This window comes from Camponotus vicinus, unplaced genomic scaffold, assembly GCF_025532165.1.
Source record: "Camponotus vicinus isolate PSW18456_S1 unplaced genomic scaffold, iyCamVici1.0 SCAF_1, whole genome shotgun sequence".
In the NCBI taxonomy this organism is placed as follows: Eukaryota; Metazoa; Arthropoda; class Insecta; order Hymenoptera; family Formicidae; genus Camponotus; species Camponotus vicinus.
In genome coordinates, this window is record NW_028141945.1 from 35,490,816 (window position 1) to 35,508,629 (window position 17,814).

The window sequence follows — 17,814 nt, forward strand, 5'->3', positions numbered from 1 at the left end:
AATCGATTCCAAATTTTGATCGAGTGATTACGAGCGCTGATGATTATGGCAATCGATCATAAAGCGGGGAGTGGAAGGAATTACGGAGGGGAAGGTGGCGAATTACTATGCTACTCTCTCTCTCCTGGATAATTGAATACCTGTTCGATACTTCGTGCGAGACTTACGTGGATGTGTGGTAAAATTCAGCATAAAAATCCCCTTTCAAATCACGCCCTATGACCGTGCACACCGATATTACCGGGCATTACCATAACTACCGCAGCATTATGGCAATTTTCAATTTTGCCGCGCTCTCTATCGAGCCTCCTAAATGACTTCACTGCTATCATGCTGTACGACGAAAGAAAAATTCGACGGATGCAAATACGGGGAGATTCGACGAAGAGGAGATCATCGGGAAATCCGTCTTGCGATATATCGATCGCGCCTGCGGCAGAGATGATTAAAGGTTGACGCATCGCAGATAGATACGTCCAATTAAATCTTTTCTTCTACAATAGATAAATTAATCTTACCTTTGTTAGGATCATAAAATAGGAGCGACAAGTCTTTGTCTTTCGAACTTACCTGAAAAAGAAAAGAAGACGCACGTGTTAATACAAATTAATTGATTACACACGACAGTCATAAAATTCTTTTCAACGTGTAATTACATGACTCTTTTGACTATAGTTCAACAAAAAGTTTATGCGGAGATTGATGTGTTTTTACGATCGATTAGATCGATTAGATGGAGTGAAAGAGTAGAATGTTGCGATTAGATACGGTGGTTTTATCGTGAGATCAAGCTCGCGCAGTTGCTTCTAAAAGTATATCTCCAGTAACGGTGTAAGATCGACAGGATTCCTTCACGAAAATAACGGAGAAGGGCGACATGAAAGGTCTCCGGGAATAGAAACTATACAGCTTAGATGTACATCTTCTTTTACTTTTTTCATTCGAATTTATACGGAATTTCAAATTCGTAAAACATTTTCCGGAATTTATAACCACAAAATTTGTAAAAAAAAAAAAAACAAAGTGAAATATTTTAAATGTTTCCCTCTAATTTAAAAAACACAATTCACATGTGAAAGATACATGTGTTTTTTGTAAATAAAATAAAGATTTTATTTTCATCAATTTTTAAAGTATCATCGTTTACAACATGAAACTCGATATTAATGCTCGATTGTGTTCTTCTCGATACACGCTTCATTCTTTATACGTAGACTTTCATCTTTTTCCGCTTTTTAAACAGTTTCGTACATTGCGCGCAATCAAATGGCAAAAGGGTGCAACTCTTCTTATTTTTCTCGCTCGCGTCCGTCATACAGCTTCTCATCTCTCATTTCCTCAAAGAACCAACCATCCGGTGGCTTCCACTTCGACCTTATTTCCATGGTCGCCGTCGCGTCGCGCATCGTCTCGCGAGCTTCCTGCGAGAGAAGACCGACTTCCAGGAACGTTACCTCTGACATTCACGAAACGAAATGCATGCTGCGTCGCCGAGAAAGAGATCGGAGCCGCGGGCATCGCGACCGCATCGTAAACTGACTCCCGATGAGATTGCTCCGCTGCGCTGCCCGGAGTAAGAATTCGAAAAGCGAAAAGTTCTCCCGATGTTCGAGTACTCTAGCGTATTCTGAATCGTCTCAAAAATTATTTCTAAATTTTTTCTTTTCATGCAGCCGCAATCTTTTGCTATCTCGGTTTGCATAGAAGGGCCAGTTAACAATATTAATTCTCTTCGCGTATAAAAAGGGAAGAATGTAATGTATTTTACAATTTATATTAATAAGTTTCCACGCGCTAGATTTCAATGATTTAACTCTTGTTCCCTAGTATGACCAAAAAGCCCTCTATGATACGCATCGCTCGTGTAAAGTAATACCTCTCTCGGAAAAGAGCATGCGGCAAAATGAATTGTGAATTTTATTAACATCGAATTTCTGCTTTTAATATTAAATTTCTAGAGCGTCGTCGATCAATATGAACTACTGTATATTGGGCAGAATTTTTAAAAGTTTGATAGAAGTAATATTATTTAAATAATTAAAAGCTTTTAAATATTTTTTGTGTTTTAAATTTCACAACTATAATTCGTAACAATTATAAAAGTCTCCTGCGAAATGACTTATGGACTTTAATATCGCATTTCCAAGAGTGCTATCATTCTTGCTTTCGTGCCGTTGCGAAAGATAGTAATATCCGAGTATTATTATACCTCTACTGATACATTTTTCTTTATATTTCTTATATAAAATTTTACAGAAATTTAAAATGTGATAAACTAAATTTTTCAACAAATTACACAATCGTATTATTATAAATTCAACTCAATTTTATGTATCACGATTCCTATTCGCGTCATTTGTTAAAAATTATCGACAGGCAATTCGGTGACCCAGTGGCTTCGGTTTTCGATCGTTAAGAACGAACGATAAACTCGATAATGTTCGCAACCCTTTCAATCGCCGCCACAAATTACAGATCCATACATACAAACATATACATTCTCTCTCCCTACGAATTACTCGCGATGAATAACCATTACTTAAGTGTGAACAATGCTGGCGACCCAACCCAGCACGCAACTGAATGCATAGTTTATACGCGCGTATGCAAATAGGTGAAGCACAAGCGAGAAAAAACGAATTCGCGTTCGAGGAGGCACACCCGCCGAAATATCCTCGCATCTCGATAAAATACACTCAATCATTTTTTTTCGATGCGTTTCGGTTGATTTTTAAATACATGTACGGTGTGTGGGAAATTCTCTCTTCGTCATAATTTGATAAAGTTTGCTCGAATTTGAACAATTTATTTTTTTATTTTATTTAATAGTTAATTTATCATCATTACTTATTAATAATTTTTATATATAATTCATTAATTTTAAATATATAGATGTAAAATCTGAAGAAATAGCTAGGTAGGCAGTGATGCAAATATTTGCCACATATATATACGCCCTTTAATAACGTGAAAATTCTCGCAGGTCTTCGTTACACATCTAGGTGGTAGATCGGACGAGCGCTACTAAGAATTCAATTAACGGTAATTATACGGTGACCCACCCCTCGTTACTTTTCCCCCGCCAGTATTTTCCCAACCCTTCGCGAGATCTCCCCACCCAACTGTCGACTTGGACGCAGCTGCAGGTGTATTCGCATGTGCAAAAGAGGGGAGCGAGTGAAGGAGAGTCCCTGCCAGAAAGTTTGCGCAAAGTCCCATTTGGGGTGGTTGAAACCGACCAGTCTTCCCGCGTTCCTTTCATCCTCTTCCTCCCTCTCAGTCTTCTCCCTAGTTTCTTTCAGACCATCGCGAAAATGGGGCTTGCATTTAATGCTCGACGGAAGGTCCTCAAGGATTGGCCGCGGCATCCGTGGATGTATACCGACTGGCTAATTGTGTGCTCCGAGTTTCGAGGTTACGGTTGAATCGGCGCTTTTATTCCCGCGTCTGGATAAGGGTGGCGGCGGCGGCGACGGCGGCGAAGCCTGCCAAATCCGACGTTAGCCCCTGGTCTATAGGTGTTTCGAAATCCTCTTTACTGCGGCACGGCGCAATGAAAGGGCTGCAACGCGGACTTCCCCGGGAACTTTGGCCGCATATTTAATCTCCTGGCGCGCTTTCAAGAGGACACTATCTTTAAATAGGCGTCGTGTGTAAAATAAATTTTGACTTTAAGTGAACATTTTCAAAATTATTCTACTATTTTCATTGAGTTCTCATTAAGATATTATGCTAAGAATTAGCTAAACTTTGGTACAAATGATGAATAGAGAATACAAATATATTTATACATATGATATATATATCCAGTATTTTCATTGAACTTTCATGATATTATGCTAAGAATTAGCTAAACTTTAATATAAATAATGAATGGAGAATACATTAATATATACTGAGCTTTAAGAAGATAATATTTAAAAAAAGCCGTCCAAGCATATTTTTAAATCTTAAAATATTGATTTGCAATAATGTTTCTAATTATAAATATAAATTTATAATTCCTTGAAGTAAACTATTTAACTATTTTAGAAATATTACGATATCTTCCATATTTTAAAAACTGCAAGGGTAAGAATATTCTAAATATTTCAATATAAATTACGATTACATCAAATGTCAGACAAATTAACTCAAGTTTGATTGAACAAATTAAATAAGCTCCAATGGAATATTGATTTTTCTCTTTGAATCTTCGACTAATGCACATCAAAGAGATGATTAGAACCAATATTACCAAATCAATTACAGATATTATTGGCAGCTCTTAAGACGACAAGATTCGATATACATTGATGTTTTCACAGATACTACAGATATTACACATCGCGTCTTATAAATACAATTACGACAATTAATCGATTTTTGCTGGGATTTCTTAAGGCACACATTCGCGTTAGAAAACAACGAGTCCTTTTTCATCAACACTTTTTCATTTTAGTTACGTAATTTTGGCGCGTGCCCGTCAGTATGCAGTCGGACGCACATATGTCGAATGAACAGGCAGTTATCGCCGGTAAATTTCGACGCGCGCGATATGTAATATCAATTAAAGCGCGCAGCCATAACTATGCTGCGAGGGGAAAGCTCGTGTCGAAATACCATAGCGAATATTTTCCAATTCTGCGCGCAGTTGGGGAAAAAATCACGAAAGAGGTGAAAAAAACCGGAACAGAGATAGAGAACCAAAAAGAGACAGAAAGAGAGAGAGAGAGAGAGAGCGAACAGGCGCACCCGTTTTTATTGAGTTTGCAAAAAACATATTCGTTTTCCGCGTACTTCCGCGAACACCTTCCGCTTTCTCCCTCTCACCCCCTTCCGCCCTTCCTCTATCTCTCTCTCTATACTCGTTTTTCTATCCTCTCTATTGGCAGTGACGTCCTATCCGCCACGCCATCCACCAGAAGAGAGACAGCTCACCTAGTAGGGGAAGATAAAACAATTTGATAAATCGCCCGTGGCGCGAGGGGTTGCGCCGCCCTTTACTCCCGTGTCATTGTGTACCGTGAACTATATACACACGCTATACTCGTTCGGAAACTCGTCGTGGGTTAACCGTTAAAGCCGCGCGGCAGCGTACCGTACCGTAGATAAGTGTTAGGTATCAACTTGTTGCATTAATTACAGCGGGAAGGCTATTAGCCATCGATTCGCGCGAAACCTCGCCACTCCATGTAGTTAGCTCTCTTCCACGTTTCTCCGCGCGCGCACGTTGTTCCGCAATGTGTATATGCACGTGCAAACATCCAAACACAGATGCGGCATACGGGCCGCATATCCTCCTCAACTTTTCGCGTCGCTTCTCGTTGCGGCGTGACGCGTAACCTAAATGCGACACACCGGAAAGCGTACGCGTACGTGAACACGAAGATCCTTGATCGACATCGAACGATGCCAGGAATCGACGCGAAATAATTTATCAATCGTGCGATCCCGCATCTATGATTTTTATGAAATAATTTTGAATAATATTCGAAGATTTTTTTATATTTTAAGAAAAATATTTCCAAATTATTAATTTGAAACTACGCAACCAATTATTGTATTAACAGACTGTCAAATTATTTTATTGTTTATATTTAACAACTAATTAAGATACGCGTAACAAGACGCGTAACGTTAATAGTTAATGCATAGAGCGATAATAGAAAATTCTCTAATCGAGAGATACGAATGATCTCGCCTGTTTTTATAATACCGCACAGTGCATTCGCTTCGGATGCACTTTGAGCGAAAGGAAGGTGTTTGCAGGAGCGGATACGTGAACCGGAAGTGGTCGCTAACACCGCGCCTGGCTGCCGGCAATTACGCGGACCCATCTCTATCAACTCGGCAAGGCGCGCGAGTGTAAATTCTCATGTGTATTTAGGTCCCCAGTCTGGGGATAGCGCATGTATGCACGTATATCGTGACGCGGTTGCTTCTCGTACATGTCTTACGGTATGTGTGTGTTCGACGGCCGGATGAAAAGAAAAAAAGCGCGCTGCTCTTTCTCTTTCTCTCTCTCTCTCCCCTTCCGCCCCGGCGGTCGGCTCACCTTGATAATGCGAGATATCACGCGAATGCGCAAGTAAACACGTGCACGCGTTTCGTACGTGTAGGTGAGACGGCAGGGGGAAAGAGAGGCCAGTAGGTATCTGTAACTAGAGACTTGCCGTCTGCTTCCATATACGTGGTCGACGAATTGAAATTAATTATCCCGTATTTTTCTATCTTTGATTTCACAAACCCGCAGTATTTTTATTTTCAAAGAAACACTCGATCGATGAAAAAGTCGCTATACTTTGTTGACTTTCGAAATTATCAAATGACCGAGTCGCATTATGATGTGAAAGAGTGATCCGCACTTTAATCGTCGTGCAAGCACATTTTGTAATGGTGATATGTTTGCGAAAATTTCTGCAGATAGGGATTCCTAGGATACAGACCAACCCTCTTCATTTCCCGAATGCCAATGTAGAACGTTGACATGCCAACGTTCGATTACAAATGAGAAAGGGAACACTCGATGCCCGCGGCATCATTAGCGCGATCGGAGTCGGTTTCTGCGAGTCGCGTGTATCGATGTGTGCGCATATACGGTATCGAGTTACGCGCGTTAAATTCAAAAAGGTCGATATTTTGAAATGCCATCGCCAGGGGTTGACCGGGGGCTATTTTGAGTGTGCCGTACGTAACTACGTAGAGAGAAAGAGAGAGACGGAATGTATGCGCATATGTGTCCGTATGTGAAAGAGAAAGAGCGAGCGAGTGAGAGAGAGAGAGAACCCGAACACACCACCCGTCAATAATCCACTGAATAAACTATCGTCTACCCTCGCCCGCACAAGCCACCCACCCGTCCACCACACAACTCCACTCAAGCGCCACGTACAGCCAAGGCATATATCACACACACGAGGCCTGCGCATGCCTGTGTACGATCGTAGGTATCGTGCACGCATATATGGTACGGTACGTGCTAATATATGTACCGCGCAGAGGCCTGAACGGACATACATTGAGCGCACGTGTGTGATGTGGCGGGAGATGGAAGGGTGGAGACCATAAACTCGACCAGCGCGAGGTAGTCACGCGGAGAAGACGCGACGCGATGGCTACAAACGGTAAAATTTCGCCGAACAAACTCACTGAAAAGAGAAACTCGATATTTAATTTTAAAGATATATTGAAATAATAATTATATGCGACTCCATTTCAAAGAATTTTGATAAAGTTTTGCTAATTGACCGTACACATGATTTCAATAATATCAGGAAGAATATATAAAAAAGAATTTTCACGAAAATTTAGCAAGCCCTATGCATATCTTATATCAAAAATAGCCTTACAGGCATCATATCCTCGGTAGAAATACTTAATGTTTATTTAATTAGCTTCCTTGTTCGAGCTCAAGCGTCTATCGGTGCAACGCTGGCGAGTCACCTATATACGAAGAGCGCGATGTATTATTGACACCGCAACCCCCAATGTAGCCTGCCACCGCCAACCCCCTATGTATGCTCCCTTGTTCGGAATCGGACAGGTATATGCGCATATATGCACGCACGAATACATATACATATATATATGTATACACATATATATTATACATATATGTACGTCTGGACATTAGTACCGGGTGGCAAGTTGCGAATTGGACGACTGCCGTTCTCGCCTCTCTTTTGCGTTCACGACTGTCATACGAAATGTCGCGTAAAGTGCAGTCATTATGCATCGCGACGTTTAACTCGCCGCGCATCGATTTTTCTTATCGGAGCGTCTCGCGACGAGAAAAAGAAACTTTGTCTCTCGCGTTTTAAAGTCGCTCAAAAACTCGATATATCTCCACGCCGTATCTTCCCCGTTTCTCGCCTTCACCTCATAAATTAATCATGTGGCCACGATCGCGCAACTCGATCGCTTCGACTTGGGTTATCGATTATCGGAAAAGCCACCGTATGAGATACTTTTATTTTATTACTGACTATATACGCCAATATTTACATATAAAAATTTTGAGACAGTAGATATGTCAATATCATATTTCTTGTCAATTACGTAGCTTGAGGTAGGGTAGGTTTGAAATTCGGCTTGAAGCCCTTTCAGACGGTCTCGCGGCTAATTTGCTAGATCGTCTCAGTTACTTCAGACTAGCTCGCTACGTCCCGAAGAGGCGGGAGCAACTACGAGACTTATCCGCGTATCTACGTACATGAATAATGAGATCCACGGGGTTAGGTATAATTACCAGCGGAGCATCGCATCCGGTCTCGCGATTCAGACGATCGTCAATTTTCGGGATAATCGGCGAATCCGGTCGACTGGGGTTCTGGATATTTTCAGGGACAGATTTAATTACGCCGAGGAGAGTCAGGCCGAAGTCGGAGAAGAGCAAGCGGAGAAAACCAGCAGAGGGAACGACGAAGGAGGAGGGTAAAGAGATGCCAGAGATCCCTGACTTCGTGCCTATCTTTGGATCAGCTTCTCCACCCTTAGTGACGAAGTACGAACCTACGTCGATTAGTCGGAATTAACTTCCAGCGTTCTCGCGCGCGCGCGTTCACGCTCGCACACTCAAGAGCCCTTCGCTTGGCCCAGGTCCGGGACCGCGGATTACCCGACGATAAACGAATTCACTCGCTGTTAATTGACTTCGGGGAGGGTAATCACGAGTAAAACTTTCACGTCGCGCGCGATCTACGAGCGCGCTTGATTGGCATCGCAGCGGGAAGGAGCGATGGTGAGAAGACTGGGAAAGCATGAAATTTATAGGATCACGTCTGTGCTCCCGAGATATTCTCGAGTTAAGATTGGATGCCTCGTTTTTCACGCGATGCAGGACGGAATGTTTAAACATTCACATTCGTATGAGGACAAGTTCGTATTTTATTTAAGCTTATCTTTTCGCTCACAGATAAGAAAGTCGTATCACTCAGTCGTCGATGATTATTTAAGATCATTCGAATTAAAGAACCAACAAGTTTCCTACAAGACTTTATATACCGAACAAATTAAGACAATTTACTTTATTTTACTTTATTTTATTTAATGAAATATTCTATTATTTCGGAAATTTTACGGCATTTTATATTCGTATAAAATGCTTGAAAAATTCAATTATATCATTTATTACTTACGTGGTAATTAAATATCGGTAACATAATGTCCCTCAATTATCCTCTTCAAAATGAATCAAATGCTCGCCTCCTTTTTTAATCCCACATGGCACATAAAGAGAACTCACATTGTATCACTCTCGCAAACGTAACCGAAAATCATTGTCAATAATTCAAATAGTGTCGCATGTCTTTATCTCGAAGTGTAAATAATTTCACTCAATGATTGAAACTAAAACTATTTCTTAATAGATCTATCTTAGTAACTTGACTCTAACGTCTCTATCGGCTTACAGCAAGTTGCGAACTAAGGTTGGTCAAATAGTCAAGGGCCAGTTTTGGTCCGAGAATCATACGGTCTTTTAGATGTATATTTCTTGGTATTTGGAAAGAATTGAAAAGAAAAATGGGAAGGACATTCACCTATTCCTTTTCTTTCCATAAAATAAGTCCTTTGTGTGTAGAATTTTGAAAATAACAATAAGAGTTAAATCCAAGAGAAGCTCCAAAGAAAAGCTCGTTAAGCATTGTTATATGAAATACACTAACGGTTAAATATAGTCATATGTTTAAAAAACCTTCGTTTTTGAGATACGCAAGTTAAATCTAGAAAGTATAAAGGGAACGACTTGCATTTTTATATTTTTAGTATCTTTCATAATACATACAAATTTTTTCCTTTTAATAATTTTTAAAGAAACTTTAAACTATTTTTCAACAGTACTCAATTTAAATTTATGGAAATGATTTTTCTACTTTTTTCAAACTTGACAAACTCCTCAATTCTTTTATATTTATTTTTAATTCATTTATAGATAATTTATACAAATTTTATTTAACTATGTCCAAAAGACTTTTTATGCGTCTCTTAAAACATATGGAATCAATAAATTAACAATAATACAAATTATATATTATACATTAGATATATACATAAAATATTTACATAAATATGAAATAAAAAGCATAAAAAAATTAATTCATACTGCAAAATTTCATACTGCAATAAAAAATTGAAGTTCCCTTAAGAAAAGAGATAACATTTACTTCCCAATTTTCTACATTTTTCAAATTTCCTTTACTACAACAGGTTTATTTCAAATGTGTCAAGTATTGCGAGGTGAATAATTCACAAAATCACTGCGAAAAGGCCAGACTTGAACGTTTCGCAGCAAATCGCTATCGTTAGATCGATATGCATCCAAAAGCGGACCGGATAGAGATCGTAGAGCGGCACGTTATTAAGCACGCGCGACTGCTATACCGGATTCAAATCGCCCTGCACCGACCCGCACAGAAGTCGTTTGCGGGTTAAGCGAAATCGCGAAAGTACGTAATCGCACGTATAACGGAGGTAGTGTTCGCCGGTCGTCCGCACACATTTGCACGCACACGATACGTACATGCGTGCCCGTACGCATGCACCGACATTCGTTTCGCCAAGAGAGCACCGCAACGATAAAAAGCACACGAGCGCATCCGCGGTTTCTTTTCCTTTTTTTTTTTTTATCGTCCCCTCTCCCCGACTATCATTCGCTCTTTTCTTGCTTCTTTCTATCTCTCTTTCCTTTTCTTTCTCTCTCGCTCTTCGTTTCTCGTCCCTCCAACGACCCAGCGTGCGTGCGTACGCGCATTCTATGTATATACTCGTGCTCGTACAGTATGGTCCGTGTGCACGTGATGGTTGTAAAAAGAATACAGAATGTTGCATATGGACGTCGCGGACGATGCGGTGTACCTTGACACGGATGGCTCCCTGAATCACCCAGCGGCTAGCAACAAACATCACCTCGCGCTATCACACACGCCTACCGCCTAACACACAACGCGTGCATACGTGCGTGCGTGCGTGAGCGCTCGTGCCCGTGTAAAGCAGTTGACGAACGGCCAGGCCGGCGACGTCGATAAGCCCATCATCAGGCTGCTCGGCCTGCCGACGACTTGGTAGGAAATTCCATTTCCTCCGATTCGTGTCGCAGTACGTGATTCCCGGTTGGTTGGTTAGTTGATCGGTCGGTCGCTCGGCTGGGAAGCGAGAGCGTAGCGAGTGAGCGAGAGAACAATCCGAAGACTTTGCCGCGTTGATTGCGCGGCTCTTTCCGCGATTTAACGTGGTACCTATTCTGACATACATATGCACGAGTAGCATTTTTGAGATTTCTCGATCGACTTGGAGTTATTTCCTTGTCGAAATTTGTGACAGGTTATTATTTTGGATCTAATCTTATCTACCTGAGCAAAATTTTGATAATTAAATATTTACTTTTAATAAAATGAAAATGTATTGACGTTGAACATCACAGAAATAATTTATAAAAAGAGATAAAATATATATATATATATATATATATATATATATATATATATATATATATAGAGGGAGAGAGAGAGATGTGTGAAAATAGTAGATGAATTAAATGAGGCCGATATTAACAGACAAAGACTACAGTATTGGCCTTAAGAAAAGATTAATGAATTTTTATTCTGTGAGACATTAACATTAAAAAATAACAGTTGAATATACGCGTCCTACTTTAACTGGAGATCATCGGTAATTAAAATACAAAGCCGAAGTCTCACATCTTAAGTTCATAATCTTCAATATAACGAGCTTCTCTTGGAGTCCTTTCAGAATTATTCGCAGAGTGCAATAAAGCTCGCCAATTAAAAGAAAACGAAAGTTTGGCAAAAGCCAACCATCAAGTGTGTAAATTTGCTGTAATTTTATCGACCGTTGCCATAAATATTTTTCGTTGTACCGTTCCTTCTTTCTCTCTCTCTTTGTTTCTCCTTCTTTCTTGCTATACACCACACTGTTTCGGGGTCGGTAATATCGGACCGTTCTCTCTTGGCTTCACGAAGGAAAAGATAAAAATAACCGTACAAAGAAAGCACGGCGGGTGCTAGGGTAGGCGATCTCTGAACGTGAGCAGAGAGAAATCTTCGTGGCCATGGTAAAGGAAGGACGTGGGGGCGTGGCCGAGTGCATTACCGCGGAATGCACTTTTGGAACATACTGCACACCATTTTCGGGGTAATGTCTCCCGCCTGCAAAAGGCGAAGACGAAGGCGATAGTCCGTTCGATGTTCAGGTACGGAAGCACGGTATAGCGCCTTTTCATAGTTTAGCAAGAACATAACGAGCAAAGAGCCGTGGAAAGAAACGCGTACCTTCTCTTATATTCCATGCGATATAATTTAAGAAAATAAAGTATCGTCGAAGTGAAGAACCGTGAAAAGAAACGTACCTTCTCTTATTCTATATGCGATATAATTTTAAAAGAAAATAAAATATTATCGAAGAAAAAACTCATGCACAAAAATCGTATTTAGATATGATAGCGCTTGTAAAGATCAGAAGGTCGGAAACTTATTAAAGATAACAAAAAGAGCCTCAATCTTCCGGATGTCGTTTACATTTTTGTATCTCAGATTTTGTATCTCAGGTTTCGTGTAGACCCGTCCCTATACACACACACAAATGCAAAGTCTCATACGCATAATAGAGATTTCGAAAAACGTGCACGAAACGTGCCTCGACGGATTCGAGAGACCCTAGGTCAGATATATTTGGAATGCGCTATACACCGGCGGCAGGCAGACGGCTTTAAAACGGGGTAAGGCAGACCTATCGTGGGGTAGGAAGGGAAGCCAAGTGCTTCTACCTTCTTTCTTTTTCCTTCCTTGCATTTTTGCCGTCTCACTCTATATTCTCTTCCTCTCTTCTTCATAACACATATTCGTTCTCTTTCCTTTTTATCTCTCCGTCTCTTTCTCTCGCTGCTTTGCTACCGGCTTAGTATACCGAACGAGCGCACCCTTATTGTCGTGGTTCCAGGCACCAGCATACCTGATCTTATGAGAAATCCATACTGGCCCTTCAGTTCGGTGGGAATACGAGGATTTCACCTCGCACCCTTCAACGAACCTTTCTCCCCCTGCTCCCTCTCCTCCCTCCATCCGCCAACTCTACAAAGCCTGTTCCTCGCCACCCGCTTCTTTCCAATTCCGATCGAGGTGTCCGCAATGAGACTAGACGATCGTGCTGAGACAGTCGTAACGAGGACATGTTCTCGATGCAAAAAGCGCGGCGCCATTCTGCCTTCCGCGTCGCGAACGCGCTATAACGATGCTGCTGTGATTAAGCGGAAGAAAGTAACTCAGATTTCTAGATTTTTAGTTCTTTCTAGTTCACAAAGGCGTAGCAATTACCTCGGAGCAAAAATGGAAAAAAGCATCGCCTTCTTTTAAATATATACAATCACAATAACAATAATAATATCTCTAAAAGAGAATTTTTTAATTACGACTTTATTCACAAATGTGAGTTATTGTCAATAACGTGATCGATTATTTCGACAAAAAAAATACGCGTTTCTTTTTTTAAATTATAATTCTGATTATAGGTAAAGAAAAATTCAATTGTGATCAAGTTTAAGCAATGCAATCGTTACAATTTGAAAGTATTGGCGCAAAAAAATCTGTGAAATAAATAGACTTCTGGTAAACATATCGCTACTGCCTTTTACCTGATCGTATCGATACACGCTTCAATTAATTGCGAAAAGAGTAGGGATGTCGGATATATATGTCGAGCCGCAGAACGCAAAATGCTGAACGACCTTCGTAATTGGTAATTACCTTCGATTTTGACGACGATTTATTATAACGTTGTGTAATTACGATATAATTGTGCGTTATATGAAAACACAATTTGTATTCCGCAGTGCCATTATTCGCCAATGGCATTAAACAATGGCGACATTAATTTCACCAAAACATTATCAAACTTGATATTCTAACTTATTAAAAATGTTAGAACGTCATAAAGTCTATCTTAGATCATTAAACATATATAAACATCGTATAAATACTCCAATATTTATGTAATTCTTGATTAAATATCGAAATTCTGTTAAAAACAATGTTTTAATTTAATAATGACAAAGAAATTTAAAGAAAAAATTCAAATGAGAAAAAAATTAAAATAAGAACCAGTGATAATGTGTGTATTGAAAATGTATCTGGATCGAACATAAATATCGATTGTCCAAGGACTGTCCTCTTTCGATCGACGAGATTACCGTTACGCACGAAAGCGCCTTACATACGTCGTCGGGCCCTCAGGCCTTTACTGGCCCCGCTCCATAATTTAGGCTCTTAATGAGAGAATCGCACGCTCCATTAGCGTTCGCTCCCATGATTCCACGTGCCTTCCGTCGTGAAAAAGTGAATTTCAAGTGAATGTGATTGTCTGTTCCAGCTATTATATAATATCGTAAATTATATGTTTATCTATTTTCGCAAAGAAATAACAAATAAATCAACTAAAAATTAATTGATACTCGTTTCATAAATTCATGAATTTCTAATCTTGGAAACAAAAATTCGTAAACACCATAATATCCTCTTTTTATTTATGCAAGCTGTCGAGCAAAAAATATTTATCACCTTTATCCATAGAGATGGCGTAAATATATTATTAGTTATTTCGACGGCCAATTTTTCAGCTATTCCGCCAAAAAAAGCGAATTGATTAACGTTTGAACGTCATACATGACAAGCGCAGCGTGAATATAACGATATGTGAATAATGACGATTGATCGGAGCGGAGAGACCAGAGGAGCGAGAGAGAGAGAGAGATCTTCGATTTCATCCGATAATATACATCGCCGGTCCAAGAAGCGTTTAATTGAATAGCCGTTATTCGACGCGAATTATAACATGATTATTGCGGTGCGGCTCGTGCGGTGTTTCATGCACTAACGGCCGCGAACGTGGATATGGTCGAGCTAGATTAGCGCGCGAGGGACGAAGGATGCACTTATACTGATTAAAAAAAGAAAAAAAAATGCGAAAATATACTTGTCGCTGGAATGCTTTTAACGAATTAATATCCTCCCCCTCCCCCCTTTCCCTCTGGCACTTTTGCGATACAATATTTACTTTTGCTCGGTAAGTCGTGTTTGCTCGCGTGTGTGTAGGCGGTCCCTATGTCGCTTAAATCATTTGTCGCAATTTAATAGAATGAAAAATAAATACAAGTAACGCGAGTTTTAATTACGGCGTTAATTATCCTCGCTCGCGGGAGCTGGTCTACCAGCTGCGGAGCAAGTTACTATCGAATCTTCCGAAAATTATTCGCAAAAAGCGCGGCTATTAATCAACACCATGCGTCGTTACTTGAGAAGTATGGTAGATAAAGTTCGCGATTTACGAAAAAAAATAAAAATTAATATTTTGCGTATTATTCTTTTCAGTAGTGGAAGTAATTTAACGAATATTATAAGATTGGCGGAAGTTTTTAAGGTCATGGTTTGGTCGGAAAAATTCCCGGATACGGCTGAAGGGTTAAATTCACCGATAGGTCGACTTCGAGGAAAAAAGATTTTACCATCATGCAAGCGCAGCGACAGGAGACCGTCGTTGTCATCGTCAACGACGACGACGAAACGGAAACATGTGCCAGGGTAGAAAAGGACAGACGCGTACGACGGCCCGAGGGGAATAAAGACCGAAAGGTAGAGAGAAAAAAAAGAACGACGAAGGGTAGAGAAAGGGGAGGAAGAGATGCCGCTGTGGAAAAATATAACCTGTTGGACCGCGAAAGAGCGAGAGCCGCGTAGGCAGGCACATGATGGAGAGAAAGAAAAGCGCAAGAGAGAAAGAAAGGACGGATTTGTGAGAGGGAGAACCTCGGTAGAGCGGGACAGCCGCAATGGAAGAAGAAGGGGAAGGACGAAGAGAGACGACGAGGACAAACGAGTGAAATAAGGAAAGAGAGAGAGAGAGAGAGAGAGAGAGAGAGAGAGAACGAGAGAAAGAGAAGGAGAAGGAGAAGGACGCGTGCAGGCATCCCGAACCTGCCTCAACTTCGACTCGACTTTCGCGGTTCGATTCTGATCCGATCGATCTAGCTCGTCGGAGGTAATACACATCCGTTAGTATTTACACTTTGCTTTCGCTCCCTGGCATAATGCTGTTGATATATGTTATTTTTCTGCGCTTGCTCTTTCATCATCCCCTTCTCGTTAGCCTTCAAGTATAACGACAAACGGACCATGTTCCAGGAGCGAGAAAGGTAACTTTTGTTTTTCGAAACTTCGAAGGACACAATTCGTTATATACCTGATATTGTGCTCGCCCCAACATGTTTCGAGATACATGATGGTAACGTGTAAGGTTCCATATCCTCGGCGCAAATTTAAGTCTCTACGTGATGTTTTCATAAATATTATTAATATATAAAGATAATATTTAATAATCTAATAATAAAAAAAAACTGAGATTTTTGATGAAATAAAATTATATATACAAGCCAGAAATTATTTCAATATTTTGTTTTTTTAGATAATTAATTGATTGAAAAATTCGTATAGAGAAATGATTCCTTTTACATATCTCGCATTTATCAGACAACAGACCTTGGCATAAATATGAAGCGCAAAAAAATGGATAAGCGCATATTTAACATAAATATGCGACGGGAATCGAAACAGAGGTATGAGTAACGGCATGAAAAAGGAATATAATTCGGACGGTGTCATCGGGAGCAATTTACACTGCGCCGAGCACGTCGATCGATAAATTAACGAGGCGTGTTCGATATGCGCTCACATTTTTATCGGACCTCGCTCGTCGTGGAACCGCGTTTCGACGGCTGTTATATTATCACTCTGAAAATCGCATAGACGGATATTCGAAAAATTGTTAAGAGACGTACTGCTGGTGTAATTCGTTTCAGTTACGGACGCTTTGGTCCCTTTTTGCGCCGATTTTCACTTTATCGGCCGATAAATGCGCTGTTTTTTAATCACACTCGCGATATGATCAAAGATTAACGGAGGACCAGGAATACGCATGTTTCAGATATTAGGTTTAATATTTTATATTATTGCTCATTTTAGAGCTCCGCCCTCGGCAGATATCTTTAGAAATTTACTTTTTTATATATGTATATTAATTTTATATATTATATTATTTCGTTACAAAAATATTTGAGAGAACTGCATATTAAATTTAAAAAATCTTCTTTATTTTGACTCCTCAATCTTATTATTCAGTCTATTATATTATATGTCATTTTATATTGTATTTAATAACTCAAGATTACAAATAATTTATTTTTCACCTTGCAATATGCATTATCGAATTATTTTAGACTACGAAAGACTTTATCAGAATAAATTACATTTACATAATGTTCGGGCAAGATGAAAATAATGTATCCCGTAATTAATCAAAGGCAATAAAGCGGATGGCGAGCACGTGCGCGAATCGGGAGCATATTTCTCGCCGCGAAAATACCATCCGGGGATTATCTATCATTTAGATACGTGGCTCTAATCTAGCTCGGTTGCTACAATCGAGGAGAAAAAAGTCACGAGATAAGTGCGATCCGACTGAGTTCGTCATTGAATTGCGCGATTCGCGCCGGACGTGTGTCATCGAGGTTCACGCGATGATCGTCCGTCGATATTCCCGATGATATTCCAAAGAAGTGGAAATTATGATACACGAACACGAACTTAAAGAGACGATTGCTGACCTCTCCACGTGCATATCAAGCGTGCATTTTAATGTATAACAGTATTATCGATATGCGCGTAATTATACATATAAAAGTGGATAATACCGATAAAAATTAAATAGCGAAAACTAAACTTGTAGATTGGAAGAAAAATTCATTATGTTCTAATGATTTTGATATATTTT

The 17,814-nt window shown here is 39.9% G+C and overlaps 1 protein-coding gene and 1 long non-coding RNA gene across 3 annotated transcripts in view; one reads left to right on the plus strand and one right to left on the minus strand.

The window, feature by feature from the left end:
* The window catches only part of LOC145963942 (uncharacterized), a 60,475-nt gene that overhangs the window by 40,310 nt on the left and 2,351 nt on the right, over positions 1-17,814 (minus strand). The window lies entirely within an intron of this gene.
* The window catches only part of LOC145963976 (uncharacterized), a 42,886-nt gene continuing 26,254 nt past the window's right edge, over positions 1,183-17,814 (plus strand). Inside the window, exon 1 of the long non-coding RNA XR_014436320.1 lies at positions 1,183-1,573. This is a non-coding gene — a long non-coding RNA (uncharacterized LOC145963976). The remainder of the gene's footprint in view (positions 1,574-17,814) is intronic.